This window comes from Euprymna scolopes, chromosome 46 (genome assembly GCF_053919585.1).
Source record: "Euprymna scolopes isolate OS-2025 chromosome 46, ASM5391958v1, whole genome shotgun sequence".
In the NCBI taxonomy this organism is placed as follows: domain Eukaryota; kingdom Metazoa; phylum Mollusca; class Cephalopoda; order Sepiida; family Sepiolidae; genus Euprymna; species Euprymna scolopes.
The window spans coordinates 105,284,870-105,305,513 of NC_136527.1; the positions used below are offsets into that span (position 1 = coordinate 105,284,870).

At 36.8% G+C, this 20,644-nt stretch overlaps 1 protein-coding gene across 2 annotated transcripts in view; it reads right to left on the reverse strand.

Annotated features, from left to right (window-relative positions):
* LOC145270565 (uncharacterized) overlaps nucleotides 1-5,184 on the reverse strand; it is a 55,647-nt gene extending 50,463 nt beyond the window's left edge. For both annotated transcript variants that reach the window (XM_080126198.1, XM_080126195.1), the window contains exon 1: nucleotides 5,026-5,184. The gene's annotated coding sequence lies outside the window, so the exon portion shown is untranslated. The remainder of the gene's footprint in view (nucleotides 1-5,025) is intronic.
* Nucleotides 5,185-20,644: the final 15,460 nt, after the last annotated feature.

Consider the following 20,644-nt stretch of genomic DNA (forward strand, 5'->3'; position numbering starts at 1 on the left):
GTCAAGTGAAATTTCTCCAGAAGAGCTTCACTCTCCTGGGACGTTGCATTGCCGGGGGACAGCTTTCCAGCAACCAGGTAGGTCGCCTTCAAAATCAATGTTAACAGGTTCCCACAAATATTCGGATTTGATTCCGACAATCGTTACATCTCATTAACCGCTTATCCTCGAGTGGAATCTGGCCTTGACAATAGGTGATTACTAAAAGCATTACAAACCCTAAAAACACATAAGCCAGATAAAAGTATGCTTTTTTATAAGAAGCCGTGGTAAAAATCGTAAGAAACATCTAGTACTATCTCAAGCCAACAGTTTTGATTAAGAAACTTGGGAAACTTTTTAACCCTCAAAAGACTAAGGGAGGGGTCATTTTGACGCAACTTTTAAAACTTTTGTTTATATTTTCCTCAAAAACGTGATTTTTTGTTCGCGCTGATTTTCTATATAGCTTCCTGAATATTTCTGACCTATCATAAAGTGTCAAAAAATCAAATTTACGAAATAATTTTCCTCTAGGGGTGTCGTCCTTGAGGTGTACCAGAATTTTTGTAGGAATTTTTGACACCCCTAACACGAAACTTCGAATAAAATATAAAAAAAACTTTTAAAAGTTTTTTATTTGCTTTACATTTAATTGTGTTTTATTTCCGATGACAAAACCCATGACATTGCATTTGCGTATCAAACTCAGACACTGAATGTTCACTTAATCCAAACCTTATTATCGCATGTGAACAAATGTTTGCTGCGGGGCTCAATATAAAAACTTCAAGAATTTCATCAATTTATGCTTGCATAAGGAGGACTTTGGTATTGAAGGTGAGTGGGTTTTCTTCGCCACCAGTCATGGAAAATCCCCTTGTGATGAAATTGATGGTTCAGTAAAACGCAATGTGGTCAAGCGGTCACTCCAACACCCTCTTAATAATCAAATCTTTGATTATAAAGCCATGCTTGCTATCTACCAGATGTCTGCCATCCGTTTCTTTGCGCTCAGTAAAGAAACCATGGAGAAGGTGAGAAAGTCGCTTGAAGCAACGTTTTCCAGTGCCAGGAACCAGAGCTAGTCACTTTTTTGTCTTTGTGCAAGAAAGTTAAGGCGCATGATGTTTGACCTTATTACGGTCAAACTAAAAGAGTAACGAAGATGCGGCGATCGAAAAAAATCTTGAAAATAGCACGTAAAAGTCAGGCAAATTAAAGATAGACGCTACCCCCAGTTATAACCGGTACATGTTATTATCTAGGGGGTATATAAAAAGTTTTAAGAAGGAGTGATCCGACCGAGAAGCCCGGCAAAAAAAGCCTTTGGCGGACATACACAAAAAATGCACAAACCCACTAGTCTGGGTGCCCGGCGTTGCCCGGGTGTTTGGAGGTGTATGTTGTTGAGCAAAAGAAAAAGTGGTAGTAGTCAGGCAGACTCGAGCGCACGACGCGAAGGGGGAAAAGAAAGTGAAAGAAAATCTGACGTCTTACCGCTACGCCATGACGCAACTAGAAGTTTGGAACGTTAAATTAGGCAAAGTCAATCTAACTGATACTAATGACTTGTAAAAATGGCTTGCAAAAAAATCGATCTCTCCTTGTAGAAAACTGCCCAGTTGAAGGTGAAGGAATTAATGTTTTTGGCCAATTTTTTTATATTTATCGTCCGAGACGTTGAGTTTCAAAACGATACTGATCTCATGAAAATCCGTTACTTCTGTCAAAAGTTTTGAGCATACATACATACATACATTTAAATAGACAGGTGAGATTTATATAATAGAATAGAAGAAAAAGAAGATAAAACGTTATTATTTCAGTACGGTTACCTTCTCCGCATAAGTACTCAAAAGAAAACTATAAATAAATCAGAGTATTTGTGGCCTGGCAGACCAAATGAATACTTACAATTTTAAAGCTGATTTTTAGGGGTACTCGGGTCCGTCTCGAATGAATATTACATTTAAAACTGCCACCGGCAAGTAGTTCTTATGATATTAAGACCTTCATTTTCCAATGCATTCCTTATAAATTCACTGGTCGCCATTTTGAATATTGTTGATGAACTCGTTGCACTTGTGCCCCCTCAACGTACATATCTCCGACAAATCCGCTTAGCAAAAAAAAAAAAAAAAAAAAAAAATCACACCCCTTAACTGTTGGGATCCCTAAATGTCAGAAAACTTTCTACCCTAATAGTTTCTTCCCTCAAGCAGGTAGGCTTTGGAATTCCCTTCCTGCTACCTGCTTTCCCGACTGTGCTGATATGCAGAAGTTTAAATGCAATGTAAATAGACATCTTGTTAATCTTTCCAGTAAATTTTTACCTGGTTTCCACCTTAGCATTTTCCTTTAAAATGACGACTTTTCGAAAATTTAGAAATGACGTTTTCGGGTGTGCTGAAAACGAATATCGCATTTAAAATTTTCTGCAAATAAGTAGTTTCCCAGATAGTAAGCAATGTAATTACTTATGTTATTGCTGGTGGCCATCTTTGTATGCGCGAGTGTGCTCGTGTGTGTAAACGGGACATGTAAGTCGTTATTTTAAAATGAGAACCAGGTAAAAATAATTTATCATCTCTCCTAGGCATGGTCGCAAATAGTAGCCCTTGCGCCCAAATGGCGATATGCCTTGTTTGAGGTGAACGTGACTAAAAAAAAAAAAAACAAAACAAAAAAAAACAAACAAAAAACAAAACAAAACAAACAAAAAACAAAACAAAAAAACAAGTAAATCCGGACCCGTTTTCGAAAACACGTCAACCCAGTTTCGTTTTCGATTTTCAAAAATTATATTTTTTTATTTAGGGTGGATGGGTGGGAATCGCCATTAAAGAGTCACGTCCGCGCAAGGAATTTTTTTTCTTTTCTTTTTTTGATGGGAATGGGGTCATTTTTATTTCTCGCTATTTTTTTTTTTTTGGGGGGGGGGGAGGTTCAAAGCTGCCGTTTTCTTCTCATTTGTTATTTTATGGGGGAAGGGCACAAATGCCATAATCGGTTTTAAAAAATGGGTACTTTTGCAGAAGTTGTACTGAACTGTTTTTTTTTTAACCCTAACCCAAGTTTTAAATTTAGTTCGGTAAAAATTAGTTTGCTTCGGTTCAAATTCTGTAGAACCTAGGAACCTAACCTACAAAAAAAACAAAAAAAAAAAAAACAAAAAAGAAATGCTAAACCATTACGTTTTTTTTTGTTTTGTGCACTTATGTTACCGTACTGAAATAATATTATTTAGAAAGCCATTCTTAACGTGGTGAGGGGGAGTGTGTTTTGAAACTATTCTGTACTTTCCCCTAACAATTTAATAATAATAATAATAATAATAAGATATCGTAAAACTTGAAAATACGATTTTATAAAATAGCTCGGTAACATAAGTGCATAAAGCACCTTTATTTTTGTGTGTGTGTGTGTGGGGGGGGGGTTGTCGTTTCAGGAACCCGAATTTCATTTAGTGCGATCGCTTTTCGGATGTTGTCGGAACGCGTTACTGGATTTTACCGAGCCAATATCGTCCGCCATGAGGGCCGATCTATACAAGCACCGACATTTATTTTTATATCAATAATGGATTAAAAATGGCCGACCAGTTGATTGTACTTTAATGTGCATATCGTCAAAGTTAGAGAAGTAAGTTATTCTGATGATCGGATTAAAGCTTTAAAAAGCCAAAAGTCAAAGTAAGTAGCAATTAATTGCGGTACTTATGCACTTATGTTACCGTGCGGGTATGTTTTACTGTCCACAGTCCTTCAAAAAAGTGGTTAAAAAACAAATATATAACAAATAAATGTTACCAAAGGCAAGATGAGTTACTCTTCTATCCAACTGGGTAGATTTTTTTTTTAGTGTTTTTACTAAAACGTAACAAGTTTAGTCGGCTCGAAAACCAAGCAAATTTCAAGGGAACGCAACCACAACCACAAAAAAAAGTGGCCACAGTGCATTTGTTACGCGGCCATTTTTTTTTGTGTGGTCGCGTATCCTTTGAATTTGCTTGCTTTTCGAGCGGAATAAACTTTTTACCTTAAGTAAAAACACTAAAAACCTACCCAGATAGGTAGAAGACTAACTTATTTATGCCTTTGGTAACGTTTATTTATTATATATTTGTTTTTTGACAACTTTTTCGAATCTATGTGTACAGTAATACAAACCCCCAAAATCAAATATATGGCAAATAAATGTTACCAAAGGCAAGATAAGTTACTCTTCCACCTAACTGGATAAGTTTTCAGTTGATTTTTTTTATCTCTTTTTCAAATCTGTTGATTGTACCCCCCCCCCAAAAAATATAGCAAAACTTAATTCAACTTGAAAAACTATTTTAAAAATAGCACGGTAACATAAATGCATAAGCACCTTGATTGCTTGCTTCACGTTTTAGGAACGTGTGACACAAGGTCGGAAGGGGAGGGGGAGTTCCCCCGGAGGAAGGGGAGTACGTTATTTGAATATGAAATTAGCTATAAACAAACCCCCTCTCAGCATTCTCCGGGGCGCTTGTGTATTTTAACACTCCGGCAAATTTAAGAAGCCATTCTTAACATAGGCAGGGGCGACTTTGTTTATTGTTCCCCTTGCCGAGGACCAAGCTCTTTTAAAGTTAAAACAATTTATTTCTCTGGGATGCTAAAACTGCACAGGTGCCCTTTCCTGTAGGATCGCCTCCTCGATCGAGCGTCAATAGAGCCCCCTCCCTTTTAACAAAAAGGAGGTAATGCCTAGAAGCCTCAAGCCCCGACCGGGACCACGCCTCATTCCAATAATAAATAAATAAAACTCGCCTGGTGCTACCACGGTATTCCCTATGTTATCGAGTGGATCGCCGAGGAGATCCTCAGTTTTTTTTTTTTGGGGGGGGGGGGAGATGCGCACACGCCTCTGTTGTACAAAAGAACCACAAGTTAATTTTTATTTTAAAGATATAAAAAAAAAAGGGTAAATTTATACAAACACCGTGACAGCGAATTAACCCTAACCCTAACGCTGTCACGGTGTTTGTATAATAATACCAAAAAAAGAACTTACCAGAATTTTAGTTTGGGTTATTTTCTACTGTTTTTTTTTTTTTTTTGTGTACTTTTTTTTTCTTTTTTAAATGTTTTCCCTTATCGTTCAGATAGACGCCGTGATTCAGCTGTTGCTCTTACGTAAAACTAAAAGAAAAAATAGAGAACGAAAGTTTCAACAGAAAACGGTGTAAAGTAGCAACAGTCCCGTCTTAATATTAATCCGACAAACAACATATTATTGGCCTTTAGAAAAGTACTTATTAGCTTTTGGGCCAAGATGAAAGTGTAGTATCTGTTCCGGCAGATGCTGCAATCAAAGACCATTGCCCTTGCGGCAATATGGGCCAGCTGGCAAATCACTATCCAGCTCCCATTTCCCACCTCTCGGGGGCTCTGGCCCCCTTTTCCCTTCCCCCTCCCCCTCTCTCTCCACATTAAAAACCGGCTTTGTGCCTAATTTGCTCAGTGGGGAAGCAAATAAATACAATCTGTTCTTCAGATGCTGCATGCTGCACTTTCATTTCTTGTTCTCTGTCAGTGGAGAAGAACTCCTTCACGACTGAGACAATTTTTATTTTTGTACCTTTTCTCCACGTTGAAAAACGACCCTGGTGTCTAACTCTGTCCCGTCGTGGGGAGGCATTGTAAATAGGTACATTATTGGGACGAGATTTTGTAGGCGGCAAATAGGGGTTTTCAGATAAAAAGAAATGGTTTCAACATTTTTTTTTTTTTTTTTTGTCATTTCTAATGAGTTACAATGGTAACTTCCAAATTATGCAGTCGAAATTACCTGAATATTACTGAATTATTTTTTTTTTTTAAATCCAACTTTAATCGTGGTTAGCAGGTGAAAAATTGCCGCCATCTTGTTTAAATCAAAACGGAAAATTAGCCCCCTTTTGAATTCTTCTTTGTCTTACAATCGTTTTCATCAAATTCTATTTTTTATTTTCTTTAATAAACAATTTTCTACCTTATCGATTTTCGTAATTTTTGGATATAATCATTTTAAAAATACGAGGAATACGTAGATATTGTTTTCATGTGAAATTCAGTATTACGATTTCCGAAAATCTCGTCCCAATTCTGTAGAAGCGCCTATTTCTCTTTCCCCACAGTCAGAAATGTGGCATAAGGGCCGCATAGATGTGACACAAGGGTCGCAAAGTGGGATTGAAGCGAGGAGAAGCACTCTGACCCTGAAAAGATGCCTTGGCGGTCTTATCAGCATTCCCCGATAGGGATACATCAGACGATTAGCAATAAACTAACCTGTTCTAAAAGACAAAAGGCAAAGCCTTAGGGGGTGGGGGATTTTTTTTTTTTTTTTTTTTTCACAAGGTCGATAGGCCACTCAAGGATAAGGGTTAAAGAGTGTAGAGTAGTCAAAAGGACAATATAGTAATCGATAGTAATGGAAGTTCGGTAAATTTGTTAACTTAAGTGGAACGGCTCATCAGAAACTTGTTCACGTTGGACTTGAAGACAACCATATTATAGAAAGCTGGAAAGCAGGAAAATGGAAGACAATTCCACAGGCGTGCAGTTCTAAGAAAGAAGCTTTGTTCATGGAATCTACGTTTAGGTTTAGGCACAGATAAAGAGTGGGGAACATTATTGATAATGTTTTCAGCTAGTCGAGTGTTTCTTGTGAAAGTTTGGCAAGGGGGGACCATAGATTGAAGCTCAGTCGAACACTTTCCATGAAAATAACGATAAAGCAGAGACAAACTCGCAACATCTCTTCTATGAGATAGAGGTTGGAGCGAAGAGAAAAGGACATCTCCCACCAGGCCACAAAGTCTATTTTGAACCCTATCAAGGCAGGACAAGTCTTTTCTAGCAGTTCCTGCCCATATGTGGCAACAGTATTCCATCCTTGGACGTATCTGGCTCTTATATAGATAGAGAATCGCATCCACAGTGGGATATCTACTGGATCGATAGAAGGATCCGACCATTTTTCCAGCGGCCTTGGCAACAGATTTGATGTACGTATTCCATTTATGATCAGGAGTAAAGGTCAAGCCCAGAAGCCTGTCAAAACTTTAGGCCTCCCCAAGACGAGAGCCATTCATTTTAATTGATGCCAGATGGGGATCAGAGCATTGATGATGTAAAGATAGAAGCTTGGTTTTAGATGCATTAAAAGTAACAAGCCACTCCTTTCCCCATAGTACAACGTGATCAAGATCAGACGAGAGAGAATCAGAGAGAACTTGGTCGTTTACTGTCTTAGATGTGCTACCATAGATGGTAGTGTCGTCAGCAAAAATGTCTACGAATGATGTAAGGATGTGATTTGGAAGATCATTAATGTAGATCAGGAAAAGAGTTGGGCCCAGGATGGACCCCTGAGGGACTCCAGCATTTATACTGTGAGCTTCTGATTTTTGCCCATCAACTACTACTCTTATGAGCCTATCAGAGAGAAATGATTTAATAATTGAGAAGACATTTCCAGCTATACCATAGCTGGAGATCTTGTGAAGTAAACCTTTATGCCATACCCTATCAAAGGCCTTTGATATGTCAAGAGCAATTGCCCTAGAAAGGTTGCCTCAGTCGAGAGATTCGCTAATCCTATGAGATATAACTGTAAGCACATCTGCTGTAGATCTAGCAGAACGGAAACCATATTGTGTGTCACTAAGAAGGTTATTTTTGCTGAGATGGTTGATTACTTCTCTATTTAACACAGATTCCAGCAACTTACTCATGAACCAATCGGTGCTGGTTTACAATTTGTCATTGTTCTGTGGGAGACAACTCTCTTTTACCCCCCCCCCCAATGTTAAACAGAATTTTTGTGGAATATGAAACGGTTACATACGGTTAATTAAACTTTATTAGCTGAAAAAAAAAAAAAACGAATCTCTTAGTAAAATAGAGTTGTCTCCCTCCGGTGAACCTCCTAGAACTGCACAGGGACAGCATCGTACCACATTCAACAGGGAAAATATTTTTATCTTTCTCCCCCGGTGAGAAATGTGACACAAAGGTCAGAAAGTGACATTGAAAAGTTGCCCCCCCCCCACAGCGAGTTTCTAACAGTATTTTTGTTAGTTTTTTTAGTTTTAACTCATTTTCCCAAGCTTACCGTTTTTACCAGAGAGTGCCCCGCCATTTGCAATTTTCCAATACATCGGTAAACACTGTATGTTTTTTGAGCCGAATAAACATGTTAGATTAAATAAAAACACTAAAAAAGTATCCAGTTAGGTAGAAAAGTAACTTATCTTGTCTTTGATAACATTTATTTGTTATATATTTGTTTTTTGACAACTTTTTCGAATCTATGTGTACAGTAAAACAAACCCGCTGATCCCAATTGAAATCACCCGACAAATGTACCCTTATACTATAACTTAATATTGAAAAACACTTTTCTTTTACTCAAAATAAAAAAAAAAACAATTTTGGAATTGTAGAAGAAAGTAATATGATCAAACATTTTCTGACCATTCTAACTTTTTAGCTCTTTAGGGCAGTTAACCACATTTTTTTTACAACTAACGTTGTTCAAATGGCAAGATTGTAAAACCATATGTAATCGCCTGAAAAATTAGAATACCAAAGGTACGAGATTTAGGTTCTATAACAAAATAAATAAATTAGTTTACTTCCGGTTTCTACTGACTGTTCAACTTCACGATGAATGCCCTGGAAAAGTCACTTCTGATTAATGTTTGCCAGTTTTAAAATAAGCAAACAAACTTGACTGTTTTTGCAAAATAATAGATTAATTAAAAACTGGTAAACATATTCTATAATATAAATCTCACCTGTTTAAATGTATGTATGTATGTATGTATGTCAGGTCATTTCATATGCTACTGGTACCATGTAACCCAGTACTACCTGCCTCATGGTCGGGTCACCGGCGACTAAACTGGTTCCCCCACCAGACTTGTTTGGTGAGGAGGGCGGCTAGTCTCCCTGAAGGATAAAAAACAAGACCTTCCAAAGGGCGAATGAACCCTTTTTCGGGGTCAACGGCCAACTAGCACCGTGTATATTTGTGTGAATGTATATGTATATTGGGGTAGAGAGGGCTCCCGTAAGCCGTGGTGAAGGCAACCTTTCTAGGAGAAGCAAATCTCTGATTTAAAAAACCATAAAGCGGAAGACCAGTACCCGCATTAAGCTGGTCTGCAGTTTAACTTGTTGCTGGCTATCTTGCTCTTGCTTGTTGCTGGATCTCAACATTTTGAACCGAGAGAGAGACTTAGCTGTCGTACAAAGCTAAGACTCTTTAACATCATATTTGTATAGATACTCCCTCAGACATTTGGGCTCATGGATTTTAAATGTCTGAGGGAGTGGCACTCGTCTGACAAGACGTTGCAATCATCATGTATGTAGTGGTCAAGATCTGGTGTGGACGTGTGTTAAAAGCACACAGATGTCTTAGAGTCTTTCTGTGCTTCTCCCAGACAAATCAACCCCATGTGCACGTCGTGACCACTGCCACGCAGACGGGGCTCTGATGAACGGCAAGTGTCCTGCGCCATATAACTGGACCTCCACTGCCTTGTGGGCTAAGGTTATTTAACCAAAGGCTAAGGTTGAGGTAACCCTGACAGAAACCTCCAGATGACCTCCTGTAAGCTGCGGCATATATGACCCACCGGCGTGTGGAATATGCTCTGGTGCCCAGCAACATAAGTTCCAGTCATGGATTAAATGGCATGGTGGGTAGAAAGGGCTCCGTAAGCCGTAGTGAAGGCAACCTCCCTAGGAGAAGGAAAACTCTGATATAAAACCTGCGATGACTGCTGCATCCAATGATGCTGACTTGCTCTTCTTTTTGGATTAATGTGGCAGTTGTTTAGAGAGTGGGATTGTCACGGTGCAAAGTCTTTCCCCACTATAACAATCCTCATGCACAGGCATTGCTCGATATAAATTAGATACACTTTTTACCATCTCGTGTATCTTTATAGCAAAAAAGGCTGGCTGTAGCCTAAAACGGCAAAACATTCAATGAAGTTGGAAAATATGATTATAAACGTAAATGGCAATAAGGGAACTGGAATTTCCAGGGCCTGGCCCGGCAGGTATTTCAGGGCTCCACAGCCTGGACCCGGTCGTCATCATGCTACTGCGAGGAACAATATGACAATGACCATCGGCTGTTGGAATGTGTGGATGCTGCTTGACTTGCCGTCAGCAATAATGCGTCCAGAGCATAGATCTGCTCTTGTATCTAAGGAACTTCAACGTCATGACATGGACATAGTTGCTCTGTCTGAGACCAGACTGGCTGATGAGGGACAGTTTTCTGAGTTGGCAGGGGCCTACTCCATTTTCTGGAGTGGTAAAGCGGATGGATGTAATTCTTTCTAGCCTGGAAGAACTTCCCTGTGGTGTGAGTGACCGGATCATGACTATGAGGTTACCTCTGGTAAATGGTCGTTATACAACTTTTTTGAGTGTCTATGCACCCACTATGGATGCAACAGAAGATGAAAAGGTTGCTTTCTACCTTGCTTTGTGCAGTGCAGTTAGACGCATTCCCTCTGCTGATAAGATCTTCATTCTTGGAGATTTTAATGCTAGGGTGGGGAAGAGATTTTGAAACCTGGGACGTGCTGGGTAAACACGGAGTGGGCAAGTGTAATAGTAATGGTCTGATGTTTTTGCAGTTTTGTTCAGAGATGGATTTCAAAATCGATAACACCGTGTTCCAGCAGAAGGACAAATACAAGACGACCTGGATGCATCCTGGTTCCAAAAAATGGCACTTGATAGACTATGTGTTAGTCAGAAATGTGAGATGAGGGATATCTGCAGTGTTTGTGTCATGCGGGGTGCAGAGTGCTGGACCGACCATCGGTTGGTCTGTGCAAAGATTAAGTGTGTTGTGAAGCCCAAGATGAGGGGAGCTAGTGTGGCTATCCCAAAGTGACTTAATGTTGCCCGTCTAAAGGACAATACTGTGAGGGAGAAACTAGTTAAGGAGATGGAAGAGATTGATTGTGAAAATACTTGGCCTGCTTTTAAGGAATCTGTCTATGAGGTATGTGACAGAGTATTAGGTTATTGTGAGCGTAAACATCAGGATTTGTTCAATGAGACCTGACCACATGACCACCAATCTGAAAAAAACTGTCTCAATGTATCAACCTGCTCCGGGTTTGCCATACTATGAGCCATCAGTTTATATCTGTGGGTCAAGGATAGCGGTTGTCTCTAAGTTTGTATACTTGGGTAGCACATTGAGTATGTCTGGTGCCCTGGATGATGAGGTATCGTTACGGATCAGCAGGGCAAGTGATGCCGTTGGAAAGTTAGACGGGCGTCTGTGGAGACGTCATGGGATCTTGCTGCCAACTAAGATTAAGGTTTATGCCGCATGCGTTCTCTCTACTCTTCTCTATGGTTGTGAAACTTGGACAACATACAGGGAGCATTTGAGACGTCTCGATCGGTTTCACCAGATGTGCCTACGGCGAATTTTAGGTGTGGGTTGGCAGATGTATGTCAGTGATGTGGAGGTGCTTGATCGAACCCAATGCCTTAGCATTGAGGCTCACGTTATTAAACATAGACTGAGATGGAGTGGACATGTGGTGAGGATGTTAGACAGTCGACTTCCCAAACAACTCCTTTATGGTGAGCTCGCCGAGGGAAGACGTCTGGCTCAAAAGCCTAAATTGAGATTTAAGGATTGTTTAAGATCCACCTTAAAAAAATGTGGGATTGATGAAAGAACCTGGGAGAGTCTTGCTTTGGATCGCGGAGGGTGGAGAAAGACCTTGCGGGGAGGTGTGGGCAAGTTTGAGGTGGATCGAACCCAGTATGAGCGGCTGAAGCATGATATCGAGAAAGGGAGAGTGAAAGGAGCCGTGGATGGGAGGGGGAGCCAAATTGGTCTGGAGTGTGAGGTGTGCAGAAGAATATGTCTTAGCAGAGCTGGGCTGCTGAGTCACCAGTCTACTCATCGGGCCACAAAGCAGTCTTGAGTTGCCAGAGTTAACCTGTGTACCCTGCGGGCGAATGTACAAAACGACAGGCGTTTTGAAAAGGCATTTGATCCTGCGTAGAAAAGAACAGCAAGAACGTGCTGTTAGTGGTGCACATGTCTGTACAATGTGTGCTAAGGAATGCCAGAGTTTAGCAGGGCTTAAAAGCCACATTCGTGCAGCCCATCACTGAATGTTTCCGTGTTTCTATATACCTTTTTTTTTTTTTCTGCTATATTGAGTGATGGCAATGTTCGAAAGCGAATTTGCTGCTATCATCATGTATGTATGTATGTCTACCTAAAACTTTCGACAGAAACAACAGATTTTCATGAGGTTGGTATTGTTTTGAAGATCTACCCTTTGGACGATAAATATGGAAAAACTGGCTGAAAATATTTTCCTTCACCCTCAACTGGGTAGTTTTCTACAAGGAGGATCAGTTTTTTTTGAGTCGCCATTTTTCCAAGTCATCTTATCCGTTGGAATGACTTTAATTTATTTCAACATTCCAGACTTCCAGTCACGTCATGGAGTAGTGGTAAGACGTCAGATTTTTTTCACCTTTGCGTCACGGGTTCGAGCCTGCCTACCTACTAACACTTTTTTTTTTTTTTTGCTTAACATACACCTCCAAACACCCGAGCAACGCCGGGCACCCAGATTAGTAAATCAGGAGGGACTTTTCCAGAGCATACATCGTGAAGAAGAACAAGCAGCAAAAGACGGAAGTAAACACACACACACACACACACACACACACACATATATATATATATATATAGTAAAATGATTCATAATTCATAATTAAAAATCGGTTTCAAAAGAAAAAACAAAAACAGCTTATCCTGCCTTGACAGAGTACAAAATAGACTTCGTGGCTTAGTGGGGGATGCCCTTTTCTCTACCCTGCAACCTCTCTCCCAAAGAAGAGACGTTGTGAGCCTATCCTTGTTTTATCGTTATTTCCATGGCAGGTGCTCGTCTGAACTCCAATCTCTGGTCCCCCTTCACCAATCTTTCACAAAAAACACCCGTCTAGCTGAATCCACTGTGAAAAATTTCCCCCACTCTATACCTGTGCCTAAATCAAAACGCGGATTCCATGAACAAAGCTTCTTTCTTAGAACTGCACGCCTGTGGAACTCTGTTCCGTCTGCCTGCTTCCCTCCGGACTACAACTTGGATGTCTTCAAGTCCAATGTTAACAAATTCCTAATGAACCGCCCCCTTAATTAAACACTTCATCAAATCTCCACACTAACGTAATGTACTTGCAATAACCCTTATCCCTGAGTGGCTTCCGGGCCTTGATAAGTGGGGGTCACTGTGTAAAAAAAAAAAAAAAATAAGAACCAAATAAAATAGAAAAAAGGGGTGCTTGCTAAGACAGAGTTGATAGATTGATTTTTTTAAATATGTTGTTTTATGCAAAAAAAAAACAACAGTCCTTACTTAATTGTCATGTCGAAAATAGTAATATATCCAAAAATTACGAAAATTCTTTGGGTAGAACAACTACTATGTGTGAGAAAAAAAAAGTATATCGATATGGTCTTAAAAAAAATCCACCATTAACGTGTCGAAAAGAGAGATAAGTATGTCCCCTATACTCGCAATCTTCAAGGTGTTTAGATCTAGGGACCCCCACCCCACCCCAATTTTCCTTAAAAAATAGTTTTAACTATAAAAAAATTTCGGGTTGGTTTTACTGTAAACATAGATTCGAAAAAGTTGTCACAAAACAAATATAGAACAAATAAATGTTACCAAAGGCAAGATAAGTTACTTTTCTACCAAACTGGATATGTTTTTAGCGTTTTTATTTAATGTAACATGTTTATTCAGCTCTAAAAACATGCAGTGTTTACCGATGTAATGGAAAATTCAAAATGGCGGCGACTCTCTCTTGGATACGGTAAGTTTGAGAAAAGGAGTTATAAATAAAAAAACAGTCAAAATACTGTTAAAAACCCGCCGACTATATGTCAGCCTATGTCACGGTAACATATATTGAGCGAGTTTCTAACAGTATTTTGACTGTTTTTTTTATTTTAAACTTATTTTCCCAAACTTACCGCCTCAGAGAGAGAGAGAGAGAGAGAGAGAGAGAGAGAGAGAGAGAGAGAGAGAGTCGGCTGCCATTTTAAATTTTCCAATACATCGATAAACACTGTATGTTTTTTGAGCTGAATAAGCATGTTACATTAAATATAAACACTAAAAACATATTCAGTTAGGTAGAAAAGTAACTTATCTTGCCTTTGATGACATTTATTTGTTATATATTTGTTTTTTGACAACTTTTTCGAATCTATGTGATGTCAAACAAACCCAAAATTTCTACTCAATGAATTTATTTTCATAATTTTTGGATATATTATTATTTTCTACATGACAAGTAAGTACTACTGTTGGTTTTGGGCTTAAAACAACACATGAAAAAAAAAAAACGATTTTTCGACTCTTTCTTAACATGCACCGAAAAAAATATTAAATCAGTTAACTGCCCTAAAACGCTAGCATTGCCGAGAATTACATTAAGTGATATTGATCTCGCACTCTTAATTCTAAGTTAATTAAGTTTTTTTTTTTTTTTTTTTGCTGGCAAATTTTTCAGGGTGTTCAGACGACACAAACTCGCCTTAAAAATAACATCTCACGCAGTGTGATTTGGCAGATTTACAATAATAACAGATATTTGTGATTAAAAAGAAATTAAAAAGGATTTTTAAAAAAATATATTTGTTTTTAATAAAATAATCTTAAAAAAATAATAAAAATAAAAATACCCAGAATGCAAATAAATAAATAAATAAATAAATAAACTACACGTGGTGTTGGTGTGACGTAATCTTATAAAGATATTTCTGGACGAATTTATCCCCACAATCTTACCTGCAGTTAAATATACTTCTTTGCAAACCAGGAAAATAATTATTTTATTTTCTAAACAATGAACTCCTCTCCTTTTTCAACTGTACCTTGTACGCCTATCCTTTCTCCAAACGACCAATACAATCTTTCCCCATTCTACGGATGTGTCATTCCGACACAATCTCCTTCTCCAAGATCTCCTTGGTTTTTGCCGGACCCCCCTCAAACACCTGCAATTCTTTGTGGAAATACAACTCCAGAAGTAACTCCAAATTCTTGGAAATTTCTCCCACGAACTGAACAATCTGCACCAAACAAAACCTGTGGGAAATCTATAAAAATATCCATTAAAAACAACGAGGAAGACCAGGTGGTTCCTTGGCTGCCATCTCCATCTTTGAAGCAAAATGGAGACGATCGCTCCTGTTTTCCGAAGAATAATAGGCAGGAACTTTCTGAAAAAAGGAAATTACTTATGGTTTCTTCCCTGAAAGAAGAAGGAAAAGATGGAATAATTCCACGCGATGATGTTGTCAATAATTATAATTTATTTAACGACGTCGACGTGGATATATTTTTGTAAAAAAAAAAAAAAAAAAAAAAAAGATTAAAATGTTAATTTTTTAAGAAATTAAAATCTTTAATTCATTTCACAACTTTCATAATTGTTTTCGGTACTTCTACAGTTTATCGCCGAAAATGAAGACGCCATTTTTTCGGGCACCTGCCATTAGAGTCAGGAGGAGAAATCAGTATTTTATGGTCTAAGTATGGCTTAAGTAGGAAATAAATAAATAACAAAAAATTAAACTAGATATAATTACTTCCGGAAATAACTATGAAAAAAAAAAGCAAAATAAATAAAATGAAAGAACATGTTGGAAATGGTTTGATTTTATTAATGAAAACGGAAAACTTTTCTTAAAACGTATATATATATTTAAAAAAAATAAATAAATTAAAAAAAAGAGGTAAATTTTCAGATTAGGTCCATAATCTCCACAATTTTCTTTTAAATGACGACTTTTAAAGGTTTTCGGCCATGCTGAATACGAAAATCGCCTTGAAATTTTGCAGAAATAATTACTTATCGAGATATAAAAAGTTGTATTATGCATTGTATTCTTTGGCGGCCATCTTTGTTACGCGCGTAGATTTTTTTATGACACGCGCACGCGCGTCAAAACGATGGCCACCAAAGAATACAATGCATAATTTAATTTATGCATATTTTATATCTCGATAGCTAATTATTTCTGCAAATTTTCAATGCGATTTCCGTATCTAGCATAGTCGAAAACTTATAAAAGTCCTCATTTAAAAGAAAATCGAGGTGGACCTAATCTAAAAAAAAAAATACCAAAACTTACTTGTACAAGACATTAAAAAAATGGTACTTGTACAGTTTAATCAAGATATTAAAAAATGAAAATATCGAGAAAAAAAAAAGGTTATTGTACGTGTCCGTTTTGGACTGAAGGAAGAGCTCCGAGAAAAAAAAAAAAAAAAAAAAAAAAAGAAGAAATTTCACTTAATTTGAGTATATATATATTTTTGGGTTTGTATTACTGTACACATAGATTCGAAAAAGTTGTCAAAAAACAAATATATAACAAATAAATGTTATCAAAGGCAAGATAAATTACTTATCTACCAAACTGGATATAATTTTCGTGTTTTTATTCAATTTAACATGTTTATTCTGCTCGAAAAGCATAGTGTTTACCGATGTATTGAAAAGTTCAAAATGGCGGCCGACTCTCTCTTTACCACGGTAAGTTCGGAAAAATGTGTTATAAATAATAAACTAGACAAAATACTATTAAAAAACAACCGAATATATGTCAAGTTATGTAACGGTAACATATATTGAGCGAATTTCTAACAGTATTTTGTCTAGTTTATTATTTATTACACCTTTTTCCGAACTTACCGTGGTAAAGAGAGAGTCGGCCGCCATTTTGAATTTTTCAATATATCGGTAAACACTGCATGTTTTTCGAGCTGAATAAACATGTTACATTGAATAAAAACACGAAAATTATATCCAGTTAGGTAGATAAGTAACTTATCTTGCCTTTGATAACATTTATTTGTTATATATTTGTTTTTTGACAACTTTTTCGAATCTGTGTACAGTAATACAAACCCGTAACATATTTATTCAGCTCGAAAAACATACAGTGTTTACCGATGTATTGGAAAATTCAAGATGGCGGCCGACACTCTCTTTAACACGGTAAGTTCAGAAAAAGATGTTATAAATAATAAACTAGGCAAAATACTGTTAGAAATTCGCTCATTATATGTTACCGTGACATAACTTTACATATATTCGGTATTTTTTTAATTGTATTTTGTCTAGTTTATTATTTATAACACCTTTTCCCAAACTTACCATGTTAAAGAGAGTGTTGGGCGCCATTTTGAATTTTCCAATACATCGGTAAACACTGCATGTTTTTCGAGCTGAATGAACATGTGACATTGAATAAAAACACAAAAAATATATCCAGTTAGGTAGAAAAGTAAGTTATCTCGCCTTTGATAACATTTATTTGTTATATATTTGTTTTTTGACAACTTTTTCGAATCTGTGTGTACAGTAATACAAACCCACAATTTGTTATGGTTAGGTTCGATTTTTAGGAAGAAAAGCTACTAATAAACATGGGAGGGAGTGTCGGCGCTTTAACTGGAGTTATCTCCCTTTGGCGAGTTCAACAAATTTCGTAATGGCTGACTTCAACGCGCTCTCATAAAAACGTGTTTTTCTGCTGTAAATAAAAACTACTTGATCAAATTAAATGAATTTTTTTTTCAGAGATCTTCAGTCCAAAACAGGTACATACAATATAACCTTTTTTTTTTCTCGATATTTTCATTTTTTAATGTCTTGATTAAACCGTACAAGTACCAAAACAGAAAATGAAAACGACACATTCATAATTGTTTAAACTGGGCGAGCCCCATTAGAAAATCAAAACATTTATTGTATAAAAATTTATGAAAATATAATTATTGAAAAGTTTGCGTAAGAAAATATAATTTTAATAGAACAGTTTTGTAATTTTTTTTTTTTTTTTTAATTTATTTCACACTTCGGTCATAGTTTAAAATACTGATTTCTCCCTCTGATTTTAACGACAGGTGCCTGAAAAAAAAATGGTGTCTCCATTTTCGGCGATAAACTGTACAAGTACCTTGCTTTCTTATAAGAAAAAAGAAATAAAATATTTTTATTTTGAAAAGCACTACTGGAAGTTTTACAATTGTTATAATTTCCTAATTTCTTTAAGGTGTTTATTTTATTTTATTTTATTTTTTTTTTTTTTACATGGGTGTCACTACTTATCAAGGCCCAGAGGCCACTCAAGGATAAGGGTTAATAGGTATACATTAGTCATTGTGATTTTAGCATAGTAAACAGTGGGAATTTTGTAACTTGGATTACTTAGGAGGACGATTCAATTAGAACTTGTTCACATTGGACTTTTTCTTTTTTTTTTTTCATAGGTATCACCACATTATCAAGGCCAAGAGGCCACTCAAGGATAAGGGTTAAAGAGTGTACAGTAGAAATTGGACAATATAATAATCATTAGTAATGAAAATTTGTTAAATTTGATACCTTATATGGAACGACTCATCAAGAACTTATTTACGTTAGACTTGAAGACAACCATATTGTAGTCAGCCGGAAAGCAGGAAAACGGAAGACAATTCCACAGGCGTAAAATTACATTTGGGAAAAAAAGCACTTCTTTATTACACGGACAGCGCCATTGTTAGAGGGTGATAACTCCAATTTTTACTTGGTAAAATAACACGACAAATAGCAAAAAATTTTTTTTTTTTTTTTTTCCGAACAGAAAAATATTTGGAAACTAAAACATTGCATAAAAATGTATCAAAATATAATTGTAAAAACATTTATAAGTCTGCGTCAGAAAATATAATTTTAATAAAACAATTTTTGAATTAAAATAAAATTGGAGGTGCTAAGTGCACTTATTGATCCGCGGTAAGTTTGGGAAAATGAGTTAAAAATAAAAAAAATTGCAAAATACTGTTAAAAACCCACCGAATATATGTCAGTCTATGTTACGCTGACATATATTGAGCGAGTTTCTAGCAGGATTTTGTCAAGTTTTTTATTTTTAACTCTTTTCCCAAACTTACCGTGTCAAAGAGGGAGTCGGGCGCCATTTTTAATTTTCCAATACATCGGTAAACACCATGTTTTTCTAGCTGAATAAACATGTTACATTAAATAAAAACACTAAAAGCATCTACTTTTCTTTTTTGTGTGCCTAATACGTTTAAACGGCCTTTAAAAATAAGAAAAGAGAGATTTTGAAAAAAAAAATATATATATTGAAGAATCCTTATTCAACCAAAGAAAACATAACGTTGGGAGAATCCTAGGAGGTTTTTTTGCCAAATCGAAACGCCGAAACCCTCTTTCCAATAATAAAAAAAAAAATATTCTGCCGGGTACAACAGTCGTTTCCGACTAAAAAAACAAAAAATCAATATTTTTGATATAAAAAAAAAATAATACTAATAATTAAACAAAAAAATGTACTTAAACCTAACAATTATACGGGTGAACAAGAACAACCTTTTTTTTTTTTTTTTTTTTTTTTTTTTTGCAGATAAATTTAAAAAAGAACAAAAACTTCTTGTTGATAATTATATAAAAAAATACTTCAATAAATTAAATAAACATATTTGTTTTTTTTAAAGGTAGGTTTCTTGTTATTATTTGAAAATTTTAAGTTGTTTTTTTGTCCCCCCCCCCCCCGTTTTGTTTTGCTATTTTTCCTTAGCCTGCGTCTGTTACACCGCTCGGTTGCCACCGATGATTGCCGGTCTCGCCAGATCCAAGCTTGACAGGAAATAACGAGGATCCGGGTCAAATTATGCAAGAGTGCCAAAAATTTTCCCACAAATTCTGATACACCTAAACAAACACTGTCAAATTTGGGTATATAAAAAAGTGACAATTTTATTCTTGCTATAATGCTTCCACAAATATGTTATGGAGTGTGGGAGGGAGAGAGAGATGGGGCATGGTGGAGTGTTGTGGGTGACGGCAAAATAACAACTGGTCGTCTCAGTGCCCGTCTTCTCTCTGACTGTTCTTCCTTAGCTGGCATTTGTTTTTATTCACAAAAACTTTAGATAGGAATTTCATTTTTCCATGCCGCATTCCACTGGCCCTTATTAAATTCGTCGAAGACCAAATTTCATTATGGCTGTTTTCAAAACTTGTCAGTTGAAGAATGTTGATTTCAAAGCTTCTTTCAATTGTTATAACTTTTGATGACATTTCTTGGTTTGAAGATTTGTCAACAATATTTGCATGTGTGCATCCAGCTCCATATACGTTTGTACACAACTAGCAATAATTCCGGAATTGCCCGGAATGCTATACAACATTACCGTAACATGACAATTAAGTTGAGACCATTGGTTTGACTTGAAATACAACATTAAAAGTTTTGGATTTTATTATTATAGTGTAGTTGCAACTTCTTTCTTTTTATTTTACTGTCCTGGGCAACATCGGGTAGGTGCGACTAGCTATTAAATAGTGATGAATAATCGACGCGTCCAACACGATAATGGCTGCTATCGGTTAGTGGTGTTGTGGACATTTAAGGAGCTGAAATAGAAGCGACACAAGACAAATGGAGAGACATCTTGTAGCAAAGGAAGACATAAATAGAAATAAACTGTTTTTGTTTAATTGCCTGCCAATTACATCACCCAACATGAAAG